The sequence below is a fragment of the Hordeum vulgare genome, chromosome 7H, assembly GCF_904849725.1.
Source record: "Hordeum vulgare subsp. vulgare chromosome 7H, MorexV3_pseudomolecules_assembly, whole genome shotgun sequence".
NCBI lineage: Eukaryota > Viridiplantae > Streptophyta > Magnoliopsida > Poales > Poaceae > Hordeum > Hordeum vulgare.
The window spans coordinates 484,213,550-484,233,234 of NC_058524.1; positions in this window are offsets into that span (position 1 = coordinate 484,213,550).

Sequence of the window (19,685 nt, forward strand, 5' to 3'; positions counted from 1 at the left end):
GCATCTTCATAGGATATCCAAAACAGTTGGGTACATCTCCTATCTCAAATCCGGAAGCGAAGTGTTTGTTTCTAGAAACGGGTCCTTTCTCGAGGAAAGGTTTCTCTCGAAAGAATTGAGTGGGAGGGTGGTGGAACTTGATGAGGTTAGTGAACCGTCACTTCAACCAATGTGTAGCAGGGCGCAGGAAGTTGTTCCTGTGGGACCTACACCAATTGAAGTGGAAACTGATGATGGTGATCATTGAGCTTCGGGTCAAGTTACTAGAAACCTCATAGGTCAACAAGGTCGCGTACTACTACAGAGTGGTACAGTAACCTTGTCTTGGAGGTCATGTTGTTGAACAACAATGAACCTACGAGCTATAGAGAAGCGATGGTGGGCCCGGATTCTGACAAATGGCTGGAGGCCATGAAATCTGAGAGAGGATCCATGTATGAAAACAAAGTGTAGACTTTGGAAGAACTACTTGATGGTCGTAGGACTGTTGAGTAAAGATGGATCTTTAAAGGGAAGACAGACGATGATGGTGAAATGTCACCTTTAAGAAAAGCTCGACTTATCGCAAAGATGTTTCCGACAAGTTCAAAGAGTTGACTATGATGAGACTTTCTCACTCGTAGCGATGCTAAAAATCTGTTGGAATTATGTTAGCGATTGTTGCATTGTTTGTAAAATATTGCACATAAGGATGTCAAAACATTGTTTCCTCAACGGTTTCCTTGAGGAAAGGTTGTATGTGATACAACCAGAAGGTTTTGTCAAATCCTAAGGATGCTAAAAAGTATGCAAGCTCCAGCGATCCTTCTATGGACTGGTGCAAACATCTCGGAGTTGGAATATACGCTTTGATGAGATGATCAAAGCTTTTGGGTTGTACAAGGTTTATGAGAAACTTGTATTTCCAAAGAAGTGAGTGGGAGCACTATAGAATTTCTAATAAGTATATGTGGTTGACATATTGTAGATCGGAAGTAATGTAGAATTTTTGTGAAGCATAAAGGGTTGTTTGAATGGAGTTTTTCAAAGGAAAACCTCGATAGAGCTACTTGAACATTGAGCATCAAGATCTATAGAGATAGATCAAAACGCTTAATAGAACTTTCAATGAAATGCATGCCTTGACAAGTTTTTGAAGGAGTTCAAAATAGATCAACAAAGAAGGAGTTCTTGGTTGTGTTGTAAGGTGTGAATTTGAGTAAGACTCAAAAGCCCGACCACCGTAGAAGAAAGAGAAAGGATGAAGGTCATCCCCTATGCCTTAGCCAAAGGCTCTAAAGTATGCCAAGTTGTGTACCGCACCTGATGTGTGCCTTGCCATGAGTTTTGTCAAGGGGTACATAAGGTGATCCAGGATTGAATCACTAAAACAACGGTCAAAGTTATCCTTAGTAACTAGTGGACTAAGGAATTTTTCTCGATTATGGAGGTGATTAAAGCGGTCAAAGGGTTACGTCGATGCAAGCTTTGACACTAATCCGAATAACTCTGAGTAGTAAAACAAATTCGTATAGTAGAGTAGATATTTGGAGTATTTCAGAATAGCACGTAGTACCGGCATCTATAAGATGACATAAAGATTTGTAAAGCACACACGGATCTGAAATATTCAGAACCGTTGACTAAAACCTCTCTCACGAGCAAGACGTGATCAAACTCGAGAACTGTATGGGTGTTGGATTCGTTAAAATCACATGGTGATGTGAACTAGATTATTGACTCTAGTGCAAGTGGGAGACTGTTGGAAATATGCCCTAGAGGCAATAATAAATTAGTTATTATTATATTTCTTTGTTCATGATAATCGTTTATTATCCATGCTATAATTGTATTGATTGGAAACACAAATACATGTGTGGATACATAGACAAAATACTGTCCCTAGTAAGCCTCTAGTTGACTAGCTCGTTGATCAAAGATGGTCAATGTTTCCTAACCATAGACAAGTGTTGTCGCTTGATAACGGGATCACATCATTAGGAGAATCATGTGATGGACTAGACCCAAACTACGAACGTAGCATATTGATCATGTCATTTTATTGCTATTGTTTTCTGTGTGCCAAGTATTTATTCCTATGACCATGAGATCATATAACTCACTGGCACCGGAGGAATACCTTGTGTGTATCAAACATCGCAACGTAACTGGGTGACTATAAAGGTGCTCTACAGGTATCTTCGAAGGTGTCCGTTGAGTTAGTATGGATCAAGACTGGGATTTGTCACTCCGTGTGACGGAGAGGTATCTCGGGGCCCACTCGGTAATGCAACATCACACACAAGCCTTGCAAGCAATGTGACTAAGTGCAAGTCACGTGATCTTGTATTACAGAACGAGTAAATAGACTTGCCGGTAACGAGATTGAAATAGGTATGCGGATACCGACGATCGAATCTCGGGCAACTAACATACTAAAGGACAAAGGGAATGACATACGGGATTATATGAATCCTTGACACTGAGGTTCAACCGATAAGATCTTCGGAGAATATGTAGGATCCAACATGGGCATCCAGGTCCCGCTATTGGATATTGACCGAGGAGTGCCTCGGGTCATGTCTGCATAGTTCTCGAACCCGCAGGGTCTGCACACTTAAGGTTCGGCGATGTTTTAGTATAGTTGAGTTATATGTGTGGTTACCGAATGTTGTTCGGAGTCCCGTATGAGATCACGGACGTCACGAGGGTTTCTGGAATGGTCCGGAAACGAAGATTGATATATAGGATGGTTTCATTTGGTCACCGGAAAGTTTTGGGCAATTCCGCGAGTGTACCGGGAGTGACGAATGGGTTCCGGGTGTTCACCGGGAGGGGCCCACCCACCCGGGAGTGATCCCAAGGACCTAGGGTGGCGCCACAAGTCCTTAGTGGGCTGGTGGAGTTAGCCCAAGAGGGTTATGATGCCACATAAGAAAATACCAAAAGAAAATAAAAATAAAAATGAAAGAGGGAGGTGGGAAGGAAGAGGAGGACTCCTCCTTCTCAAACCGAATTGGAGGAGGAGTCCTCCTCCTCCTGGTGGCCGGCGCACCTGGAGGTACTTGTCCCTCAAGGCTAGCCCCTCCCCCTCTAGATCGGATTTCTGCGGAGCTCGGGCGGAGCCCTGCGGGAGTGGATCATCACCACCACTGGAGCGTCGTCACGCTGCCGGAGAACTCATCTACTTATCCGTCTTGCTTGCTGGATCAAGAAGGCCGAGATCACCATCGAGTTGTACGCGTGCTGAACACGGAGGTGCCGTCCGTTTGGCGCTAGATCGGAATGGATCGTGGGACGGATCGCGGGATGGTTCGAGGGACGTGAAGACATTCCACTACATCAACCGCGTTTCTTAACGCTTCCTGCTGTGCGATCTACAAGGGTACGTAGATCCAAATCTCCACTCGTAGATGGGCATCACCATGATAGGTCTTCATGTGCGTGGGAAATTTTTTGTTTCCCATGCAACGTTCCCCAACAATTATAGCCTCGCATATCTTTTCCGATTTATTAGTTTGGTTTGGCCAAGTACATTGATTTATCTTGCCATAGGAAGAGGTTCTTTGTGATGGGTTCGATCTTGCGATGCTCAATCTAAGTGACAGAAAGAGACATGAAATGCATGTATCGTTGCTATTAAGGGTAACAAGATGGGGTTTATTCGTACGTGAGTTTATCTTTTCTACACCATGTCATCATTCTTAATGCATTACTCTATTTTTCCATGAACTTAATACACTAGATGAATGCTAGATATCAGTCGATGTGTGGAATAATAGTAGTAGATGCAGGTAGGAGTTGGTCTACTAATCTTGGACGTTATGCCTACATACATGATCATTGCCTTGGATATCATCATGATTATTTGCTTTTCTATCAATTTCCCAACAGTAATTTGTTTACCCACCGTATGCTATTTTCTCGAGAGAAGCCTCTAGTGAAACTATGGCCCACGGGTCTATTTTCTATCATATATTAAAGCCAAAAATCTCTTGCTGCAATTTCCTTTTATTTATATTGTGTTTTAGTTGGACCTATTTATCATATCATATGCAATTTAATCTATCTCAATAATGTTGAGGGATTGACAACCCCTTTATGCGTTGGGTTGCAAATATTTGTTGTTTGTGTGCAGGTGTTGTTACATAGTGTTGCTTGGTTCTCCTACTAGATTAAAAACCTTGGTTTGATAACTGAGGGAAATACTTATCTGTTGTACTGCATCATCCCCTCCTCTTTGGGGAAATCCCGACACAACGGATAATTAGCACAAAGTATTTTTGGCATCGTTGTCGGGGAGACATCATCGATATCTATCAAGTACCCACACATAAACTATCATATCTTTGAAATTACTTTATTTGCCATTTACCTCTCATTTTCTTATCCCCCACTTGTGAAAAGTTTTGCAAGAAAAATACAAAAATATTTGTCATTTTCATTTTTCTAGTTTGATCTTTTATTTGCCTGCCTTGAAACTTTCATCATGAGTGATTTTGGTATGATAGAAACGGATGATGGTAGAACTCCTAAAGTTGGAAGTTCCGCTAATCTTTATGCCAAAATATTTGTGTTGGGACAAGGGAATGTTATAGGAAAAAGTTTCATCCAGGAATTCTTTAATTGCGTTGGAACTTTGACTTACGATGATGCTACTATACTTATAAGAACTAAAACCTATGTAGAAGCTATTTCCGCACTTGTTCTTAAACTTGAGAGAAGATTTATTTATACTTATCCTACCTTGCAAAGATTGCATTATGACTTACCTATTATAAAAGATCCTAGATCTAAAAAGATAGCCACCCTTGTCCTTGTGGATGAGCTTGATTACATATTGCAGGAAGCTAGGGAAATATTTAACTTTTATGGTATGAACCGTGAGAAAACGGTAATAGATGAGATCCCTTTTAATATTGATTATATGTTAAGGCATTCGCTTCGCAATGATCACATTTTTAATGAAAATATTAAGAAGGAAGTCTCTCCTTTAAGTATGATTCAACAAGTTTTCAATGGTATAAACCAACAATATTCTTGGATCGTAGCCGGAAATCAAAAGTGATATCAAGATGAGCAACTTGATAATGCTAAAATTATTATGGATGGTGTGTTTTATGTTATGTTTGAAAAAAATTCCGAATGAAAATACAACCAAGGGAAAGGAAAAGAAAGAGGACAACACTTGAATCTATGCATTATGCCAAGCTAGGGGCATAAAACAATAGCGCTTGTTGGGAGGCAACCCAATAGTTATCTTTTAAAATTTTGTTTTCCTTCCAGTTTTTCAACAAATATGAAATTATTCTACTGTTATGAGTGTGTTTTCATGTTTTAATTAGTGTTTGTGCTAAGTAAAGCCTTTAGAATTCTGTTGGATGATAGTTGATTTGATCCTGTTGAAAAACAGAAACTTTTGCGCCTAGTTCTAGAATTTTGAAATATGAAAGAAACGTGATTGTGATCTGAAATTTTTACACATGATTTATATACAAATTTCCCGTGTTGTCCTATTTTTTTTAGAATTATTAGAGTTACAGAAGTATGTCAGAGTTCAGATTACTAGAGAGTGTTTTGTTTTTGACAACTTCATTTTTCGTTGCATTGTGTGCTTATTTTGATGAATCTATGGATTGTATCAGGGGTATAATAAGGAGTGGCAAGAGCCTAAGATTGGGTATGCCCAAGGCACGCCAAGGCAATATTCAAGGTCTACCAAGCAACTAATATTGAGGATGCCCCGGAAGGCATCCCCTCTTTCTTCTAACGACCATCGGTATTTTTTCTTGGAGCCATATTTTTATTCGTCACAAATCATGAATTTTGCTTGGAGTGTCTTGTATTATATGATTCTTTGCTTGTTTTTCTTTCTAGTTTGTCACAATCATCCTTGCTGAACACACTTGTTTGAGAGAGCCACCCGAATATCATTATTTGCTAGAATACTTTATGTGCTCCACTTAAATTTTTTGAGCTAGGGAGTTGCTTTAGTACTTCACTTATATATTTTTTAGCGCGGTGGTGGTTATATTTTAAAGAAATATTCTCTCATGCTTCAATTATATCAATTTGAGAGTTAGTAAATTTTTAAAGAAATGCACTCTCATGCTTCAATTAAATTATTTTGGGAGTTGATATGATAAATTTTGAAGAAATATTTATGCGCTCGTGCTTCACTTAGATATTTTTGAGAGTTAAAGAATAATAATGATAATTTGCACAAGATATGAATTTGGTCCCAAAATGATACATATTCAAGAGGGATATAATAAAACTTCCATGAAGATGATTGGATATTATAAACTTGATTCCTTGCAATAGTTTTGCGATATGGAGATAGTAATATGTGAGTCATTGATGACCCACAAGTATAGGGGATCAATCATAGTCCTTTTGATAAGTAAGAGTGTCGAACCCAACGAGGAGCGGATGGAAATAACAAGCGATTTTCAGCAAGGTAATTTCTGAAAGCACTAAAATAACGGTAACAAGTTGTTTGATAGCAAGATAAGTGTAACAGGTGACAAGTAGCAATAGTAACAATAGGTGTAGCAATATAGACCAATCCTTTTGTGGCAAAGGATAGGCTGGAATGGTTTCTTATAATAGGCAAAGTGTTCTTGAGGGCACACTGGAATTTCATCTACTCACTTCGTCATGTGGGTTTAATTCGCATTCGGTACTTTCATAATTTGATATGTGGGTGGACCGGTGCTTGGATGCTTTCCTTACTTGAACAAACCTCCCACTTATGATTAACCCTCCCGCAAGCATCCACAACTACGAGAAAAGTATTAAGAATAAATTCTAACCATAGCATTAAACATAGGGATCCAAATCAGCCCCTTATGGAATAGCGCATAAACTAGGTTTAAGTTTCTGTCACTCCCGCTAACCACCATCTTATTACTACTCCACAATGCATCCCCTTAGGCCCAAAGATGGTGAAGTGTTATGTAGTCAACGTTCACATAACACTACTAAGGGAATCACAACATTCATATCATCAAAATATTGAACAAATATCAACTTCACATGACTACCGCAACATGACTTCTCCCGTAGCCTCAAGAACAAAATTAACTACTCACAAGTGATAAACATGCTCATGATCAGAGAGATATTAAATAGAATATTGGATCCGAACATATGATCTTCCACCAAATAAACCATGAAGCATCAACTACAAGATGTAATCAACACTACTAGTCACACCCGAGGTACCAATCTGAGGTTCCGGTACAAGATTGAGCACGAGAGATGAACTAGGGTTTTGAGAGGAGATAGTGCTGATGAAGTTGTTGATGAAGATTGGCATCCCTAAGATGAGAGTGTTGTTACTGATGATGATGGCCTTGATTTACCCTCCGAGAGGGAAGTTCCTCCGATGGAATCGCTCCGTCGAAGGGCAAAAGTGCTCCTCCCACGTTCCAACTCGAGACGGTGGCGCTTCGTCCCGAAAGTCCTCCCCTGTTTTTTGCAGGTAAAAAGAGAATTTATAGTAGAAGATGGTTGCGAGAGGTGGGCCAGGGGGCCACTACCCACCACGCCGCGCTAGGGAGGCTCGCGCGCCCTAGTGCCTAGTGGGCACCTGGTAGCCCCCTCTGGTACTTCTTTCCTCATGTATTTTTTTACTTATTCCAAAATAAATCTCCGTGAACTTTCAGCCCATTAGGAAATGTGCAGAATAGATATCTTTGACGTAGCTTCAGGTCAAGAATTCCATCTCCCGGCATTCTCCCTCTTGATGTAAACCTTGCATATTATGGGAGAAAATGCATTAGAATTACTCCATCAAGTGGTATAATGCATAAAAACACTAAAAATAACAGTGACAAAACATGATGCAAAATGGACGTATCAACTCCCCCAAGCTTAGACTTCACTTGTCCTCAAGAGAAAGCCAATAACGAAAATCATGACCACATGCTTTGAGAGAGAGAGGTGTCGTTAAAAACAAAATATGGACATAGTAGCATCATGCTCATTATTATAACCACAAATAAACTTTATAAAATACTTCATCACAACATTTTCATCATTAGAACTTCTCATAAACAAGTAACGATTCATCACATCGTCGAAGTATGAAGCATAAACTCTGTTGAAAACTAAGAAACTATGTTTTCAGTCGACTTTGCAACACAATTCGTCATATTTTCAGGAAGGGTCACATATCGGAGCTTTTAAGCAAGTCTACATACTCAACCATCATTTAGTCTTCTATGATTGCTAACACACATTGCATACATATGAACAAAAGGTTTGAACCGAACACATAGAAAGATAGTGGCTTAAAGTGTCACCTCCCAATGTATTCACCTCAAGGGTGATGTCAACAATAATAACTCATGTCCATTCACATTCAACTCGATATAAATGCTTAGATCTTTCCCCACCACATGATGCTTGCAAAGGAGAAAATAAAAAGGAGTAGATAAGAATACTTTGACTCTTGCTTAAAAGTAAAATATAGATCCTTCATGGAGGGAAGCACAGGTTGTCATGCGCTTTTTAGTTGTATGCCAAATCTCTTAGTGCACATGAACTTTACATTATATTGCCCCTTGTGATGGCAACCTTTATTACGCGGTTCGTCACTTTTATTATCTCCATCACAAGTTTGTAAAACGCTTAATTTCCCTTACACTAAATGATCAAACATGTTTAGAAGCAATTTTTCTTGCTTTGTGCACCGATGACAACTTACTTGAAGAATCTTACTCAATCCATAGGTAGGTATGGTGGGATCTTAAAACATGTATTTGGGTTTAAGGTTTTGGATGCACAAGTAGTATCTCTACTTAGTGCGGAGTTTTGGCTAGCAAAGATATTGGGCAAGCACCACATGTTAGAGGATCTATAACAATATAACTTCTATGTGAATGTGAACAAACATAAATAACTACCTTGTCTTCCTTGTCCAATGTTAACAGTTTTGGAATACTATAATTAATGGGGCTCACAATAATAAAAGATGTCAAGGATAGTGTATTTGCATGTAAATCTTCTGTTCAATAATTAATTCTTTCATGTGTTGCATAACTTACCAATGCTCTTTTTGTCAATCTTCAACAAATTTTACTACTTATACTTTTCCTTATGTGGTCTCACTACTGTTGGAAATATTCCCTAGAGGCAATAATAAAATGGTTATTATCATATTTCCTCGTTCATGATAATCGTCTATTGTTCATGCTATAATTGTATTAACAGGAAGCAGTAATACATGTGAATAAATATATCACAATGTGTCCATAGCAAGCCTCTAGTTGGCTAGCTCGTTGATCAATAGATGGTCATGGTTTCCTGATCATGGACATTAGATGTCATTGATAATGGGATCACATAATTGGGAGAATGATGTGATGGACAAGACCCAATCCTAAGCATAGCACTAGATCGTGTTGTTCATATGCTAAAGCTTTTCTAATGTCAAGTGTCTTTTCCTTCGACCGTGAGATTGTGCAACTCCCGGATATCGTAGGAGTGCTTTGGGTGTATCAAACGTCACAACGTAACTGCGTGACTATAAAGGTGCACTACGGGTATCTCCAAAAGTGTATCTTGGGTTGGTACGAATCGAGATCGGGATTTGTCACTCCGTGTGACGGAGAGGTATCTCTGGGCCCACTCGGTAGAACATCATCATGAGCTCAATGTGACTGAGGAGTTAGTCACAGGATGACGTGCTACGAAACGAGTAAAGAGACTTACCGGTAATGAGATTGCACAAGGTATAGGTATACCGACGATCGAATCTCGGGCAAGTTCTATATCGACACACAAAGGGAATTGTATACGAGATTGATTGAATCCTTGACATCGTGGTTCATCCAATGAGATCACCATGGAACATGTGGGAGCCACCATGGGTATCCAGACCCCGCTGATGGTTATTGGCCGGAGAGATGTCTCGGTCATGTGTGCATGCCTCCCGAACCCGTAGGGTCTACACACTTAAGGTTCGATGACGCTAGGGCTATAGGGAATTGTTATACGAGGTTACCAAAGGTTGTTAGGAGTCGCGGATGAGATCCCGGACGTCACGAGGAGCTTCGGAATGGTCCGGAGGTAAAGATTGATATATAGGTTGGACGGGTTTGGACCCCGGAAATGTTTCGGGCACCATCGGCAAAGTGTCGGGACCATCGAAAGGGTTTCGGAGGCCCACCGGGAGAGGCCACCAGCCCCAGGAGGATACATGGGCCAAGACTAAGAGGGAACCATCCCCTGGGTGGGCTGGTGCGCCCCCACACCTGGCCCATGGCGCCTAAGAGGGGGAAGGGGAGGGGGGGGGACCCTAGCGTAGTTGGGCCTAAGGCCCACCAAGGGGGTGCGCCACCCCCTCCTCCCTTCCTGGCCACCACCCCTTTCCCCATCTAGGGCTGCCGCCCCCCCTCAAGGGGAAACCCTAGAGGGGGCGCCACCCTACCTTCCCCCCTATATACAACAGGGGTTTTGGCCATTGGAGACACGTTTTTCCATCTCTCTCTCGGCGCAGCCCTGCTCTTCTTCTTCCTCCTCTCCCACGGTGCTTGGAGAAGCCCTGCCGGGAGACCTCGTCTCTCCATTGACACCACGCCGTCTTGCTGCCGGAGATCTTCCCCAACCTCTCCCTCCTCCTTGCTGGATCAAGGTGCGGGAGACGTCACCGGGCTGCACGTGTGTTGAACGCGGAGGTGCCGTGGTTCGGCACTAGATCGGAATCACACCGCGATCTGAATCGCCGCGAGTACGACTCCATCAACCGCGTTCTTATAACGCTTCTGCTTAGCGATCTTCAAAGGTATGAAGATGCTCTGCAACCTCTCTCGTTGCTGGTCTCTCCATAGATAGATCCTTGTATGGCGTAGGAAAATTTTGAATTTACTACGTTCCCTAACAATGGCATCTGAGCCAGGTTTTCTATGCATAGATTCTATGCACGAGTAGAACACAAAAAGGTTGTGGGTGATGGTTTTGTCAATTGCTTGCTGCTACTAGTCTTATTCTTTTCCGGCGGTATTGTGGGATGAAGCGGCCCGGACCGACCTTACACGTATGCTTACGTGAGACATGTTCCACCGACCAACATGCACTAGGTGCATAAGGTGGCTAGCGGGTGTCTGTCTCTCCCACTCTAGTCGGATTGGATTAGATGAAAAGGGTCCTTATGAAGGGTAAATAGCTTTGGCATATCATTGTTGTGGCTATCACGTAGGTAAGAAGGCGTTCTTGCTAGAAACCCAAATCAGCCACGTAAAACTTGCAACAACAATTAGGGGACGTCTAACAAGTTTTTGCAGGGTTTGACATGTGATGTGATATGGCCAAAAGTTGTGATATTACATGTATGATGTATGAGATGATCATGTTCTTGTAATAGGATTCGCGACTTGCATGTCGATGAGTATGACAACTTGTAGGAGCCATAGGAGTTGTCTTAATTTATTGTATGAGATGCAACGCCATGTGTTTACTACTTTTACTTCATTGCTAACGGTTAGCTATAGTAGTGGTAGTAGTAGTAGTTGGCGTGACGACTTCACAAAGACACGATGATGGAGGTCATGGTGTCACGCCGGTGACAATGATGATCATGCGATGCCCGAAGATGGAGATCGAAGGTGCAAAGATGATAATGGCCATATCATGTCACTATATGATTGCATGTGATGTTTACCATGTTTTCCTCTTATTGCTTAGAACGACGGTAGCATAATAAGATGATCCGTCATAAAATTTCGAGAATGTATTCCCCTAAGTGTGCACCGTTGCGAAGGATCGTTGTCTCGAAGCACCACGTGATGATCGGGTGTGATAGATTCTAACGTTCGCATACAACAGGTGTAAGCCAGATTTACACACGCAGAACACTTAGGTTGACTTGACGAGCCTAGCATGTACAGACATGGCCTCGAATACAGGAGACCGAAAGGTCGAACATGAGTCATATGGTTGATACGATCAGCATGGAGATGCTCACCGTTGATGACTAGTCCGTCTCATGTGATGATCGAACATGGGCTAGTCGACGTGGATCGTGTAACACTTGGATGACTAGAGGGATGTCGATCTAAGTGGGAGTTCGTTAAATGAACTTAATTATCATGAACATAGTCACATAGGTGTTTGCAAATTATGTTGTACTTACGCTATAGCTCTACGGTATTTGATACGTTCCTAGAGAAAATATGGTTGAAAGATAGAAGTAGCAATTATGCGGACTCGGTCCGTTAACTGAGGATTGTCCTCATTGCTAAGCAGAAGGCTTATGTCCATAATGCAGCGCTCGGTGTGCTGAACCCCAAGCGTGATCTATGGATGTTGCGAACATCCGACATACGCGTTTTTGATAACTACATGATAGTTCAGTGCATATTGCTTGAACGGCTTAGAATTGAGGTGTTAAAGACGTTTCGAACGTCGCGGGACATACGTGATGATCCAAGAGATGAAATTGGGATTTCATACTCGTGCCCTTGTTGAGAGGTATGGGACCTCCGACAAGATTATTTGTCTGCAAAGTAAAGGAGAAGAACTCAATCATTGAGCATGTGCTCAGATTGTCTGAGTACTACAATCGTTTGAATCGAGTGGGAGTTGATCTTCCAGATGAGACATTGATAGTTCTCCAAAGTCACTAACACCAAGCTACTAGAGCTTCGTGATGAACTATAGCATATCAAGGATGGACATGATAATCCTTGAGCCATTCGTGATGTTTGACACTGCGGAAGTAGAAATCGAAAAGGAGCAACAATTGTTGATGGTTTGTGAAACCACTAGTTTCAAGTAGGGAAAGGGCATGAAGGGATACTTCATTAAATGCAAACCAGTTGCTGCTATAGTGAAGAGACCCAAGGTTGAACCCAAACCCGAGACTAAGTGCTTCTATAATGAGGGGAACAGTCACTGAAGAGGAACTACCCTAGACACTTGGTAGATAAGAAGGATGGCAAAGTCAATAGAAAAATATTGGATATACATGATATTGGTGTGTACTTTACTATTACTCCTAGTAGCACCACGGTATTAGATACCGGTTCGGTTGCTAAGTGTTAGTAACTCGAAATAAAAGCTACTGAATAAACAGAGACTAGCTAAAGGCGAGGTGACGATGTGTGTTGGAAGTGTTTCCAAGGTTGATATGATCACACATCGCACGCTCCCTCTACCATCGAGATTAGTGTTAAACCTAAATAATTGTTATTTGGTGTTTACGTTGAGCATAGACATGATTGGATTATGTTAATGACAAATACGATTATTCATCTAAAGAGAATAATGGTTATTCTGTTTACTTGAATGATACTTTAAATGGTCTTGCACCTAGAATGAATGGTTTATTGAATCTAGATCGTAGTGATACACATGTTCATAATATTGTTGCCAAAAGATACAAAGTAGTAATGATAGTACCACATACTTGTGGCACTGCGGCTTGAGTCATATTGGTATAAAATGCATGAAGAAGCTCCATGCCGATGGATCTTTGTACTCACTCATTTTTGAAATGTTTGAGACATGCAAACCATGCCTGTTGGTATAAACGCATGAAGAAACTCCATGCGGATGGATCGTTTGACTCACTTGATTTTTGAATAACTTGAGACATGCAAATCATACCACATCGGCAAGATGACTAAAGACCTCTTTTTCCAGTGAGATGGAACAAGAATGTGACTTGTTGGAAGTAATACATTTTGATGTGTGCAGTCCGATGAGTACCGAGGCACGCAGTGGATATCATTATGTTCATACTTCACAAATGATTTGAGTAGATACTAGTGTATTTACTTGATGAAACACATGTCTGAATTATTGAAAAAGGTTCAAGTAATTTCAGAGTGAAGTTGAAGATCATCGTGACAAGAGGATAATATGTCTACGATGTGATCGTGGAGGTAATCATATATTTCTGAGTTACAAGTTTGGTAAACGTTCAAGACAAGGTGAAAATTGTTTCACGTGAAAAATGTTTCACAACTCATGCCACGTGGAACACCATAGTCTGATGGTGTGTCCGTATGTCATAATCGTGCACTATTAGATATAGTGCATACTATGATATTTCTTATCAAATTACCACTATCGTTTATGGGTTAGGCATTCGAGACAACCGCATTCACTTTAAATTGGGCACCACTCAATTCCGTTGAGATGACACCGTATGAACTATGGTTTAGAGAAACCTTAGCTATCATTTCTTAAGAGTTTGGGGCTGCGATGCTTATGTGAAAGAGTTTCAGCCGGATAAGCTCGAACCCAAAGCGGATAAATGCATCTTCATAGGACACCCAAAACAGTTGGGTATACCTCCTAACTCAGATTCGGAAGCAAATGTGTTTGTTTCTAGAAATGGGTCCTTTCTCGAGGAAAAGTTTCTCTCGAAAGAATTGAGTGGGAGTATGGTGGATACTTGATGAGGTTACTGAACCATCACTTTAACCAGTGTATAGCAGGGCGCAGGAAGTTGTTCCTGTGGCGCCTACACCAATTGAAGTGGAAGCTTATGATGGTGATCATGAAGTTTCGGATCAAGTCACTGGGAAAACCCTCGTAGGCGGACAAGGATGCGTACTACTACAGAGTGGTATGGTAATCCTGTCTTAGAGGTCATGTTGTTGGAAAACAATGAACCTACGAGATATAGAGAAGCGATTGTGGGCCCGAATTCCGACAAATGGCTGAAGGCCATGAAATCGGAGAGAGGATCCATGTATGAAAAACAAAGTATAGACTTTGGAGGAACCACTTGATGGTCATAAGACTATTTATTGTGAATGGATCTTTAAAAGGAAGACAGACGATGATGGTGAAAAGTCAACATTAAGAATGCTCGACTTGTCGCAAAGGTGTTTTTGACAAAGTTCAAAGAGTTGACTACGATGAGACTTTCTCACTCGTAGAGATGCTGAAAGTCTGTTGAAATTATGTTAGCAGTTGCTGCATCATTTATGAAATATTGTAGATAGGATGTCAAAATATTGTTTCCTCGACGATTTCCTTGAGGAAAGGTTGTATGTGATACAACCAGAAGGTTTTGTTGATCCTAAAAAGGTGCTAACAAGTATGCAAAGCTCCAACGATTCTTCTATGGACTGGAGCAAGCATCTGGGAGTTGGAACATACACTTTGATGAGATGATCAAAGTTTTTGGTTCTATACAAAGTTTGTGAGAAACTTGTATTTCCAAAAGGTGAGTGGGAGCATTATAGAATTTCTGATGAATATATGTGGTTGACATACTGTTGATCGAAAATAATGTAGAATTTCTGCAAATCATAAAGGGTTGTTTGAAAGGAGTTTTTCAAAGGAAAACCTAGATGTAGCTACTTGAGAGTTGAGTATCAAGATCTATAAAGATATATCAAAGTGCTTAATGGAACTTTCAATGAAATGCATGCCTTGACAAGTTTTAGAAGGAGTTCAAAATAGATCAGCAAAGAAGGAGTTCTTGGCTATGTTGTAAGGTGTAAATTTGAGTACAACTCAAAGCCCGACCACGACAAAATAAAGAGAAAGGACGAATGTCGTCCCCTATGCATCAGCCGTAGGCTCTACAAGTATGCTATGCTGTGTACAACACCTAAAGCGTGCCTTGCCATGAGTCAGTCGTGGGGTACAAGAGTGATCCAGGAATGGATCACTGGACAACAGTCGAAGTTATCCTTAGTAACTAATGGACTAAGGATTTTGTTCTCAATTATGGAGGTGATTAAAGAGTTCGTCGTAAAGGACTTATGTTGATGCAAGCTTTGTCACTAATCCGGAGGACTATGAGTAGTAAACCGGATTTGTATAGTGGAGCAATCATTTGGAATGGTTCCATATGGGGCATAGTAGCATCTATAGGATGACATAGAGATTTGTAAATCACACACGGATCTGAAAGGTTCAGACCCATTGACTACAAACCTCTCTCACAAGCAAGACATGATCGAACCCCAGAACTGTATGGGTGTTGAATTCATTGCAATCACATAGTGATGTGAACTTGATTATAGACTCTAGTGCAAGTGGGAGACTGTTGGAAATGTGCCCTAGAGGCAATAATAAAATGATTATTATCATATTTCCTCGTTCATGTAATCGTTTATTGTTCATGCTATAATTGTATTAACAGGAAACAGTAATACATGTGTGAATAAATAGATCACAATGTGTCCCTAGCAAGCCTCTAGTTGGCTAGCTCGTTGATCAATAGATGATCATGGTTTCCTGATCATGGACATTAGATGTCATTGATAACGGGATCACATCATTAGGAGAATGATGTGATGGGCAAGACCCAATCCTAAGCATAGCACTAGATCGTGTTGTTCGTATGCTAAAGCTTTTCTAATGTCAAGGTCTTTTCCTTCGACCGTGAGATTGTGCAACTCCCGAATATCATAGGAGTGCTTTGGGTGTATCAAACGTCACAACGTAAATGGGTGACTATAAAGGTGCACTACGGGTATCTCCAAAAGTGTTTGTTTGGTTGGTACGAATCGAGATCGGGATTTGTCACTCCGTGTGACGGAGAGGTATCTCTGGGCCCACTCGGTAGAACATCACCATGAGCTCAATGTGACTAAGGAGTTAGTCACAGGATGACGTGCTACAAAATGAGTAAAGTGACTTACCAGTAACGAAATTGAACAAGGTATAGGTATACCGACAATCAAATCTCGGGCAAGTTCTATACCGACAGACAAAGGGAATTGTATACGTGATTGATTGAATCCTTGACATCATGGTTCATCTGATGAGATCATCGTGGAACATGTGGGAGCCATGTATATCCAGACCCCGCTGATGGTTATTGGCCGGAGAGATGTCTCGGTCATGTTATATCCTGAACCCGTAGGGTATACACACTTTAAGGTTCGATGACGCTAGGGTTATAGGGAATTGTTATACGAGGTTATCTAAGGTTGTTCGGAGTCCCGGATGAGATCCCGGACGTCACGAGGAGCTCCGGAATGGTTCGGAGGTAAATATTTATATATAGGTTGGATGGGTTTGGACGCCGGAAATGTTTCGGGCACCACCGACAAAGTGTTGGGACCACCGGAAGGGTTTCGGAGGCCCACCGGGAGAGGCCACCATCCCCAGGAGGCTACATGGGCCAAGTGTGAGAGGGAACCATCCCCTTGGTGGGCTGGTGCGCCCCACACCTGGCCCATGGCGCCTAAGAGGGGGAAAGGGGGGGGGGACCCTAGCGCAGGTGGGCCTAAGGCCCACCAAGGGGGTGCGCCACCCCCTCCTCCCTTCATGGCCGCCACCCCTTTTCTTATCTAGGGCTGCCGCCCCCCTCAAGGGGGAAACCCTAAAGGGGGTTCCACCCTCCCTTCCCCCTATATATAGCGGGGGGTTTGGCCATTGGAGACACGGTTTTCCATCTATCTCTCGGCGCAGCCCTGCTCTTCTTCTTCCTCCTCTCCCATGGTGCTTGGCGAAGCCCTGCCGGAAGACCTCGTCTCTCCATCGATACCATGCTGTCGTGCTGCCGGAGATCTTCCCCAACCTCTCCCTCCTCCTTGCTGGATCAAGGTGCGGGAGACATCACCGGGCTGCACATGTGTTGAACGCTGAGGTGCTGTGGTTCGGCACTAGATCGGAATCACACCGCGATCTAAATCGCCGCGAGTACGACTCCATCAACTACGTTCTAGCAACGCTTCCGCTTAGCGATCTTCAAAGGTATGAAGATGCTCTACAACCTCTCTCGTTGCTGGTCTCTCCATAGATAGATCCTTGTATGGCGTAGGAAAATTTTGAATTTACTACGTTCCCCAACAACTACTGACTATAAGATTAGCATGTGATCTTTTTCATATTGCCATTGCATGATCGTAAGATAGCTAGCCAGATGTTTCAACGTCATACGCCAAGCTAGATCGTTGCACATCCCGGTACACTATCGGAGGCATTTCCTATAGAGTCATTTCTAAGCTTTGAGCTGTGAGTAAATAAAAGTGTGATGATCATCATTATTAGAGCATTGTCCCATGTGAGGAATAAAAAGGAGGCCAAAGAGCCCAAAAAAAAGAGAGGCCTAAGAGCCCAAATAAAAAAAAGAGAAAAAGAGAGAAGGGACAATGCTACTATCTTTTTCCACACTTGTGCTTCGTAATAGCACCATGTTCTTCATGTTTGAGAGCCTCTCGTTTCATCACCACCATATGCTAGTGGGAATCTTCATTATATAACTTGGCTTGTATATTGCAATGATGGGCTTCCTCAAAATTGCCCTAGGTCTTCGTGAGCAAGCAAGTTGGATGCACACCCACTAGTTCTACTTTTGAGCTTTCACATACTTATAGCTCTAGTGCATCCTTTGTATGGCAATCCCTACTCATTCACATTGATATCTATTAATGGGCATCTCCATAGCCCTTTGATACGCCGAGTCAATGTGACCATCTCCTTCCTTTTTTGTCTCACAACCACCACCACACTCTATTCCACCTATAGTGCTGTATCCATGGCTCACGCTCATGTATTGCGTGATAGTTATAAAAACTTCGAGAAAGTAAGAGTGCGAAAACAATTACTTGGCCAATACCAGGGTTGTGCATGATTTAAATTAGTTGTGTGAGTATGATGGAGCATAGCGAGACTATATGATTTTGTAGGGATAACTTTCCTTGGCCTTGTTATTTTGAAAGTTCATGATTACCTTGCTAGTTTGCTTGAAGTATTATTGTTTTCATGTCAATAGCAAACTATTGTTTTGAATCTTACAGATCTAAACATTCATGTCACGTGAAATAAGTTGCAAAGGACAACTATGCTAGGTAGCATTCCACATCAAATATTCATTCTTTATCACTTCCCTACTCTAGGACGAGCAGGAGATAAGCTTGGGGATGCTTGATACGTCTCCAACGTATCTATAATTTTTGATGGTTTCATGCTATTATCTTGTCAAACTTTGGATGTTTTGCATGCCTTTTATATATTTTTTGGGACTAACTTATTAACCCAGTGCCAAGTGCCAGTCCTTGTTTTTTCCATGTTTTTGACCCCTTTCAGAGGAGGATTTTGAATGGAGTCCAAACGGAATGAAACTGCCAAAAAGTTTTTTTCCGAAACAGAAAAAGATCGGGAAGCCGGAGAATCAGGGCAGGGGGCCTGCACGGACCCCACAAGCCCTCATGGCGCGGCCAGGGGGGCCCGCGCCTCCCTGGCTTGTGGGCTCCCTCGGCCACCTCTGCCCTAGGTTTTGCGCCTATATATTCCCTAAAATCCCAGAAAAAATCAGGAGATCATCGAAAGTACTTTTCCGCCACCACAAGCTTTTGTCTCCGCAAGATCCCATCTGGGGCACGTTCTGGTGCCCTGTCGGAGGGGGGATTCGGACACGGACGGCTTCTTCATTAACACCATGACCTCTCCGATGATGTGTGAGTAGTTCACCCTAGATCTACGGGTCCATAGCTAGTAGCTAGATGGCTTCTTCTCTCTCTTGGATCTTCAATACAAAGTTCTCCATGATCTTCATGGAGATCTATCCGATGTAATCTTCTTTTGCGGTGTGTTTGTCGAGATCCGATGAATTGTGGATTTATGATCATATTATCTATGAATCTTATTTGAGTTTCTTCTGATCTCTCTTATGCATGATTTCATATCCTTGTAATTCTCTTCGAGTTGTGGGTTTTGTTTGGCCAACTAGATCTATGATTCTTGCAATGGGAGAAGTGCTTGGTTTTGGGTTCATACCGTGC